The sequence below is a fragment of the Mus pahari genome, chromosome 1 (genome assembly GCF_900095145.1).
Source record: "Mus pahari chromosome 1, PAHARI_EIJ_v1.1, whole genome shotgun sequence".
Classification (NCBI taxonomy): domain Eukaryota; kingdom Metazoa; phylum Chordata; class Mammalia; order Rodentia; family Muridae; genus Mus; species Mus pahari.
Window position 1 is genome coordinate 86025717 of NC_034590.1, and position 9275 is coordinate 86034991.

The window sequence follows — 9275 nt, forward strand, 5'->3', positions numbered from 1 at the left end:
CCTCCTCCCAGACACAAAAAGAGCAAATGCTGGAGGCCCAGATCCAGACAGCCCCACAGCACTCCAAGGTGCTCCAGCGGACCCATGGGCTATAGGGGAAAGGCCACTCCAGCCTCAGCCCAGCAGGCCAGGGCTGGACCAGCCCCGCTTCCTCCAGGCCATCAGTGGACTCACAGGCCAGGACTGGACCAGCCCCCCTTCCTCCAGGCCATCAGTGGACTCACAGGCCAGGGCTGGACCAGCCCCCCTTCCTCCAGGCCATCAGTGAACTCACAGGCCAGGGCTGGACCAGCCCCGCTTCCTCCTGGCCATCAGTGGACTCACAGGCCAGGGCTGGACCAGCCCCCTTCCTCCAGGCCATCAGTGGACTCACAGCCTCCAAGGAAGGGCTCCTACCACTGCTCTCTATCCCCCAGGAGACCTCTGGGTACAGCTGTCCAACTCTGATTCTGCCAGGCCATCTGGGCGGCTGCCCCAGGGTTGCATCGGATTAATTGGACACAGGGCCAGAGGTTCCTGCCCACCCTCTCTGAAGGGCTGCTTTGTGTTTCCTGCTTACTAAGAAAGAAAACTGTTTAAGCAGCTGAAGGACACTATGCCCAGTCTTTAAAAGAGCCACAAAGCCCAAAGTCACCCGGCACGCCCTTGCCCCTCTACCATGAGTGCCTGCATGCACAGGCAGCAGGGCCGACCTGCAAAATCAAGGCTCAGACTTCCAATCCCTTGCTGGACACTGCACACAACTCATCCTGGGTCTCAGAAGCATGTGCACAGCCTGACAATATCTACCAGTGCAGTTGCTGCTGCTCCCTCTTCAGGCCTCCCGGGCCACCTATGCCTGGGAGCCTTTAACGGCTAGAGGATCTTTCCTACTTGCTCATTTGGGGCCCCAGTAGAAAAGTTGACTGTGACCAGACACAGTGGCACATATCTGTAATCAACTCTAAAATGCTGAGGCAGGAGGATAGTAAGTTTGAAGCCAGCCAGAACTACATGGCAAGACCCTGTTGAAAGAACTAGAGGGGGCTGAGGGGGAGAGAAGAAGGAATTTAAGAAAAGAAGAAAGATGACTGCTCTCTTTCCTCCCCTTCTCCATCCCTTCCTCTCTTCTTTTTTCCTCTCCTGTATGCCCCACGGCCGGCTTGGCAGTGGTTAGACAGGTATTGACTCCTCATCTTCAGTGCCACCCTTTCTGAGCAGTAGACCCAAGGACATCCTTCTTGGTGACCTGATGTATCAGAAACCCAGCATACTGAGCTCATGGACCAAGGAAAGAAGACTGTCGGGGTTTGGGGGTGGGGGGGTGGCAGGTGCTGAGGGGAGAGTCTGGCTCTTTTGGTGCAGCTGATCACCTGGAGCAGTCTGATCTGCATCCCCATCCCCATCCCCATTCCCATCCCCATCCCCATCCCCATCCTCATCCCCATCCTCATCCCCTCGAGGTCACTGGCACAAGCACAGAACTTGGGGTCAAGAGGAACCAGATTACAGAGCGGGGCTAAAGACATCAGGTGTGTCATGGCCACCTGCCTGTACTGCCAACCCTTGGGAGCTGAAGGCGGGAGCATCAGGAGTTTGAGGTCACACTCAGTTATAGCTGGAGGCCACCCAACGAGTAGGTTGAATAAAGCCATAAAGGAGGAAAGAACCTCAGCAGGCTGACTCTCTGGTCTCAAAGCAGCCACGCCTAAGCCCAAGCCAATGGCCTCCCAGCAGACGCAGTAGGTGGTGAACGACACACCAGCAAAGTAGGACTACATAGTAATGGGGAGCGAGCTCGATGTGAAGTTGCATTAATAAGATTATAATGCTGCCAGGCACAGCTCGATGTGAAGTTGCATTAATAAGATTATAATACTGCCAGGCACAGTACATGTATCTGTAGTGCTGTAGGAGCTAAGGCCGAAGGATCACTTAAGCACAGGAATTAAAAAACCACCCTAGGCAACAAAATCAGACCCCATCTCACAGCAAGAAGAAGAAGAACATATATTTATTAATACTAATCAGCCACCAAGCTCCACCCCAGGGTGGACCCAAGAGCCAATCAGATCATCTTTAGGAAGTGATATAAAGGGGCTAGAGAGATGGCTCCGCAGTTAAGAGCACTGGCTGCTCTTCCAGAGGACCAAGATTCAATTCTCTTCTCAGCACCCATATGGCAGCTTAAAATTGTCTGTAACTCCAGTTCCAGGGGATCCAACACCTCCAAACAGACATACATTCAGGCAAAAACACCAATGCACAGAAATTAAAAATAATCATTAAGAAAAAAAAAAAAAAAAGATGAAGCTGGGCATGGTGGCGCACGTTTTTAATCCCAGCACCTGGGAGGCAGAGGCAGACAGATTTCTGAATTCGAGGCCAGCCTGGTCTACAGAGTGAGTTCCAGGACAGCCAGGGCTATACAGAGAAACCCTGTCTCGGAGAAAAAAAAAAAGAAAGAAAGAAAGAAAGAAAAAAAAATGATGTGATGTGCAGTCAGGTGTGATGGCACATACCTTTAATCTCAACAATCAGGAGGCAGAGGCAGGAGGATCTCTGTTGAGTTGGAGACAGACCAGAGCTTGGTCAACCTGGTCTACATAGTGAGTTCAAGGACAGCCAGGACTACATGGAAAGACCCTGTCTCAAAAAACCAAAAAACACAAAACAAACAAACAAAAAAGAGACATACAGCCACACTTGGTAGCGCAGATCTGTAGTCCCTGCACTGGGAGGTGGAAGGAGGATCAGGAATTCAAGGCCATCCTCAGCTTTATATTACAACAAAAAAGAAGAAAGTGTGACGTGCAGACACCAGAAAAATGAAAAGACAGTTATTAGAAAGCCGGGCAATGGTGGCAGACACCTTCAATTCCAGCGCTAGGGAGGCAGAGGCAGGTGAATCTCTGAGTTCGAGGATAGCCTGGTCTACAGGATGAGTTTTGTTAAAAAAAAAAACAAACAAACAAAAAAAACACAACTTCCTCTTTCCAGCCAGCGATGGGCATCTCTCGGAACAACTGGCACAAGCGCTGCAAGACCGGGGGTAAGAGAAAACCCTACCACAAGAAGAGGAAGTATGAGCTGGGACGGCCTAAGACTGGCCCTCGCCGCATACACACAGTCCGAGTTCAAGGAGGTAATAAGAAGTACCGTGGCCTGAGATTGGATGTGGGGAACTTTTCCTGGGGCTCTGAGTGTTGTACTCGAAAAACAAGGATCACTGATGTTGTCTACAATGCATCCAACAATGAGCTTGTCCGCACCAAGACCCTGGTGAAGAACTGCATTGTGCTTATGGACATCACCGTACCACAGTGGGATTCGAGTCCCACTATGTGCTGCCCCTGGGCCACAAGAAGGGAGCCAAGCTGACTCCTGAGGAGGAAGAGATTTTAAACAAAAAAAAAAACGATCAAAGAAAATTCAAAAGAAATACGACAAAAGGAAAAAGAATGCCAACATCAGCAGCCTCCTGGAGGAGCCATTCCAGCAGGGCAAGCTTCTCGCCTCTACTGCCTCCAGACCAGGCCAGTGTAGCAAAGCAGAGGGCTGTGTGCTCGAAGACAAGGAGCTAGAGTTCTAGCTGTGGAAGATCAAAGCCCGGAAAGGCAAATGAGCCTCATTCATACTGTAATAAAGATGTTTGCTGTTCCATATGTAAAAAAATAAAAATAAATAAGTAAAAAAAACAAAACAAAAAAAAACAAAACAAAAAAAAAAAACAAGTCATCTGGCCTTTAATCCCAGCACTTGCAGGCAGAAGCAGGTGGATCTCTGTGAGTCTCAGGCCTGGTCTACAAATCTTGGGTTCTAGGACTACACAAAGAATAGAGAACCTGACCTGTTTTTAAAAAAAAAAAAAAAAAAAAAAAAGTCCTGGTTATTACTTCTGAGCTAGAGCTCACACATACCTTAAGGGAATTTTTCAGGTGATGTGGAATGTGGCCAGAGTGGTGTCAGAGTTAGTGAATAAACCATGTTTGAAAGGGAAAGGGAGTGTAAACCTGAACAGGGGACTCAGGTAGTGAACTCCAGGCAAGAATGTGGATGGGAGGGCATGGGAGGGTTGGGGGATTTGGAGGGGCACATAAGACATCTGTTGGGGCTATAGCCATGGAGAATCCCAAGCAAGTCTGAATGGGCACAACAAAACATGAATCTAAATGCCCCTGCTCCTCCTCGTTGGGATTAAAGCAATTCTACCCTGTCTTACACAAATGCCACTTCTATAAACTTCAGCTTCCAAGCCTTTGCCATGAGGCTAACAACCCCCTCCCAGTTCCATCACATTAAGGATGAAAACCTCAATAGAGAGCGTTTACTGGATGCCGATATCCTGGTCCGGAGAAAGCAACATCAAAGCAATTCAAAGATACTCACAAAGACAGCATGTCGGTAACACCGTCACCCATGAAACTGAAAACATATTCGCATGTTCAAGGACTGAAGATTATTTAGAAAAATGTCCCACTCCACAGCCCAGGAAGTCATGTTGCCGATGAGAGATTCATGACATAGGGAGAAAATACAAGTCATTAGGAGCACTTACTGCTCTGTCGAGGACCCAGGTTCAGTTCCCAGCACCCACATGGCAGCTCACAACCATGAGTTCCAGGGGATCTGGCCTCTGTGGGCACCAGGCACTGCACACAGTGTATTAACACACTCAGAGAGAAAACACAAAACAAATCTACACGTACAACTTGGCATGCTGGAAGATGCTACAACCCCAGCACAGGAGAGACTGAGGCAGTGTTGCCTTGAGTTCAAGGTCAGCCCCAACCTGGGCTACAAAATGAGACAATCACTTAAAAAGAAAAAGATAAACAGGTAAATAAGTAAAGCCTATGTGTGACACTGTCCACATTTATGAAAGTTACATTTCTCCCTGAGAAAATGACAGGAAGAATACAGCAGTGATCACTCCTGCAGAATTAGAAATAGGTGTTCTCCCCCGGGCGTTTCTTTCTGTTAATTATTTAAGAATTTACTCTTTGCCAATTGTAGAGCGGAGTGCAAACACAGTGGCATGGTGTCAAGTGGCCTCCCTGACCCACAGTCCTTTCCGATCCAAACACAGACCCCAGCCTGCCTCCCTGTGCAGCTGGGAACTATATCAGGGCTGCAATGCAGGGGCTGGAACTCAGGGCTTGCTGCATCCAAGACCCAGGGGAACACCCATCCCACACAGATACTGTGTTAGGGACAGAAACTGAGCCGGGCACCTGCTTCCCTCATGAGCCCAGGCTTTCTGCTGGAGCCTCCCAGTCACAATCAGGCCCACTGTCCACCTTGCCTCATTACAGGACACCAGTCTTCCCATCCACTGTATTAAAGAGCAAGGTCCTGCTCAGCCTTAGTAAAGTCCCCACTCCACCTTTTTCCCCTATTTCTCCCACTCCTTAGGGCCCATCCCAAGCCTTCTCGGTCACTATCTGATGTCCTGGGACACTCCTGCTGATTTCAGGGACCACCTTCCACCAGGGCTGCCTATAGTTCCCTCCTTACAATGGCACCCTTCTGATGGTGAGAAAGGCTGGTGAGCATGGAGGGAGAGGAGGGGCTTCTGGGACAGTGTCTTACTCTATAGAGCAGGCTAACCTGGAACTCATTATGTCACCTAGATTTGCTTTGAACTATTGACAATTCCCCTGCATCATTCTCCCATGTGTTGGAATAGCAGGCATGAGGTACCACATCTGACTTAAGTAAGCATTTATTTAAACCTGTTTGTAGATGACATTTTGTTTTTGTTTTTGTTTTTGTTTTTATTTTTCGAGACAGGGTTTCTCTGTGTAGCCCTGGCTGTCCTGGAACTCACTGTAGACCAGGCTGGCCTCGAACTCAGAAATCCACCTGCCTCTGCCTCCCAAGTGCTGGGACTAAAGGTGTGTGTCACCACCGCCTGGCTCACAGTGATTCTAAGTTAACAGAATTACAAGGGTTTTTTCTCTCCTTACTGCTTATCTATGCTGCCTAATTTACAAGAAACATGAATAACCTTGTAACACACTCTTGTTTTTTTGTTTTTGTTTTTTTTTTTTAATGTTTTGAGTAAAGATCCAATTTCTCTATCTTCCCAGCTTCCAGCCAGAGCCACGGCCTTCCTCCAGCTGGCAAGCCCTGTTAGGTCTCCACACTAGGACCCATTTCATTCACTGCTCAGTCCAACAGGCATCTCCTACAGATGGGCTGTGGCCACTGCCTGCCTCACTGCCACTCCTGAAAACCCAGGCACTCACCACGGATCTGAACCTGCACCCATACCATGGATACTTAGCCAGAGCTGGAGGACCCAAAGGAAAACCTCTTATCCCTCATAAGCTAAGCCTTCAGATCAGAAATAAGCCCTACAAGACAGCTACCACCATTGAGGGGCTGACAAGGACGGCGTTGAACCCATACTGTGGGGTCTCTGCCAGGTGCCTCCATGTTGCTTGTTAGCCATCTACCCTTCCCCATCCCACAACCCCAGTCTCACCCCACCCACGCTTTGGGACCAGATCTTATGTAACCCCGACTGACCTCACACTCACTGTGTAGCCCTGAATAGCCATGCCTCCACCATCTTCTGTGCACCAGGATGGATCACCCAGGGCTTTGTATGTGCTGGGCAAGAACTCTACCAACCAAGCCCCACCTCTGCCCACTGAGCCCTCTCTCTCCCACCTTTCTCCTACCCAAGACAGCAAGCAGTCAGGACAGGCTGGTTCAGCCACACAGTAAGGCCAACAAGGCATGGAACAGACTGAAAGCATGGAGACCTCAGAAAACACGAGGAACAGCTGCGAAAAAATGCCCCAGTTCATCCAGCACCCATTCCTCGTGCCTCTAAGTTAAGTGGGTTGGGGCAGATGTCTAACCGCCACGCCTCTGTCCAGCTCATTAGTCCAGAGCCTTCTCTCTCTAAGATCCCATCTTAGGGGGAAGCAGCACTTCCCTTACACTTGGAGGTAGCAAACTGCTCTCTCAGAGCAGCTCATGTGCTTTTCCTGTCCAGTGTCTTAGAGGACACTGTTTTCAAAGCAAACACCAAGGAAGAGCTTTGTGTCTGGCATGCACTTGGCTCCAATGTCACAGTCAATGGTCATTATCTGGGTGGTGAGTGGATAGTTACACAAAAGCATATACACACATCCACCAACATTCTTTAAAACAAGGACACAGCAGTGGGCCATTACACCCAGGACGGAACATGCACACGGCCATTTGTCCCTTACTATGGTCAGGACCACTGCGTACCCAAGACCAGATTTGAGCTTCTCTAGCCCAGCTCAGCCAGCTTGTTTTCCCAGCCCCACTATCACCGCAGAGTAACCATCCTAGCCCACTTCCTCTGCTCAGCTTCCAGACACGGCACCTGGAGACTGTTGGCCACTGTGTCAACTCTTCAAAAGCACCAAACAGCTCCCCATCTCTCAGAGAACTCGGTAGACCTCTTCAGTCAGTATCCAAGGCCTCTCCATGTGTCCAAGCTTCACCTCCAAGAACCCCACGTTCACCTACACTTCGCATCTCCATACCACTGTTTATCCCCCACCTTGATGAAGCCTTCCCAACACACCAAGGTTCCACCAGCTGCTCCACTGATGGCCCCCACCTCCTATTCTCTGTGTCTCTATTTATACCACCCCACGCTCTGCCCTATCTCTCCAGAGAAAACAAGACTTCAACAAGATGGCTGAGCACACAAACAAGGTGCCATCCTGGCCTCGTCTCTGTGTTCCCTCAGGACCTGCTACACCACACAGTACACAGAGCAGATATAAAGGAATATCTGATTGCCCACCGTACCCAGATCAAGCCCTCACTGCAGGAGCACCCACCTCTCTGGGGGTGGAGCAGCCCCTGCTCTAGGATGACTGGCAGCTGTCGGAAAGCACACAGATCTGAGGGCAGATCTTGGCTCCACCATTTGCAGCAGCATATTTCTTCATCTCTCAAAGATAAATGGAGATAAGGCAAGGAGCCCAGCCCCCAGCACGCATGAAGGAAGGCCTTCCTCTCCCTCTGCCACCCACCAAAGCCCCCAGGCTTGAGTGTTGCACACCAAAAAAATGGAAAACCGGTTGGACAGCAGGCACACCTCATCCCCTGGCTGCCAGTTGGCTCCCTAAGGCAGAAGAAAACAAAGCCCAACTTCACTCCTGCCCCACTCACGCAGGTCTTTAGAAGAAGTCTTTGTTAGCCCTGCTGCCGCTTAAAGGCCTCTTTATGGGCCAGACACATCGACTGTTTGCAGGAGGGGAAGCAGAGTCAACCTACAGTTCAGTATCATCGAATGCTGGGACAGGCCATCCCTTCACCGCTCCCAATTAAATCAGGCATTAACTAACGGCCACCTATCCCTGTCGCTTAAAGAAAACCAGGGAAGGGGGCATGAAAGAGGCCCCACCACTATTCACAGAGATCAGACATAAAGCAGTTACTACCAGAATCAGAGGCAGAAAGTTACATCAGGCTGGGGAAATACTCGGTTAAGTATTAGTCTTGAAAGCAGAGGGCCTGAGTTTGACCCACAAAACTCACATTAAAATTAAAATAGGCAGGTGGCATGTACCCAGCATTAAAGAGGTAAAGACAGGCAGATGCCTGGAGTTTACTGGCCAACCAGTCTAGCCTATTTTGTAAGTTCCAAGGCAGTAAGAGACCCTGTCTCAAAACAAATAATTAAGAAAATTTTTAAAAATTAAGTGAGCTGCACCTTGTTTGGAAGAGGAATGACACCTGAGACTGTTCTCTGGCCTCCATATACACGAACATACTTACACATATGTACACCTACACCACCCTCACATCAGGTCAGTATGGTATTTCATTTGGATACTCAAGTGTGGTGGCAAATACCTGAAATCCCAGCATTTGGGAAACTAAGGTAGAGATACTACAAATTCTGAGCTAGCCTGGGCTAGCAAAATCTGTCTCAAAACAAAACTAAAACCTACCTATGAGATTAGAAAGATGAATTGGAGCCAGGTGTGATGATGAACACCTTTGATACCAGCATTCAGAAGCAGATGGATCTCTGTGAGTTTGAGGCCAGCCTGGTCTACAGAGTGAGTTCCACAACAGATAAGGCTACCCAGAGAAACCCTGTCTCAGACAACCAAAAAGAAAGAGGAGAGGGGAGGGGAGGGGGAGGAGCAAGGGAGGGAGAGGGAGAGGGAGAGGGAGAAGAGGGGGAGAAGGAGAAGGGGAGGGAGAGAGGGAGGAGGGGAAGAGGGAGAAGGGGAGGGAGAGAAAGAGAGAAGGGGAGGGGAGGAAAGGGGAGGAGGGAGGGAGGGAGG

The 9275-nt window shown here is 49.5% G+C and overlaps 1 protein-coding gene and 1 pseudogene across 1 annotated transcript in view; one reads left to right on the forward strand and one right to left on the reverse strand.

The window, feature by feature from the left end:
• Plekha7 (pleckstrin homology domain containing A7) overlaps positions 1 to 9275 on the reverse strand; it is a 183534-nt gene that overhangs the window by 146849 nt on the left and 27410 nt on the right. The window lies entirely within an intron of this gene.
• On the forward strand, positions 2986 to 3604 carry LOC110319579 (annotated as a pseudogene).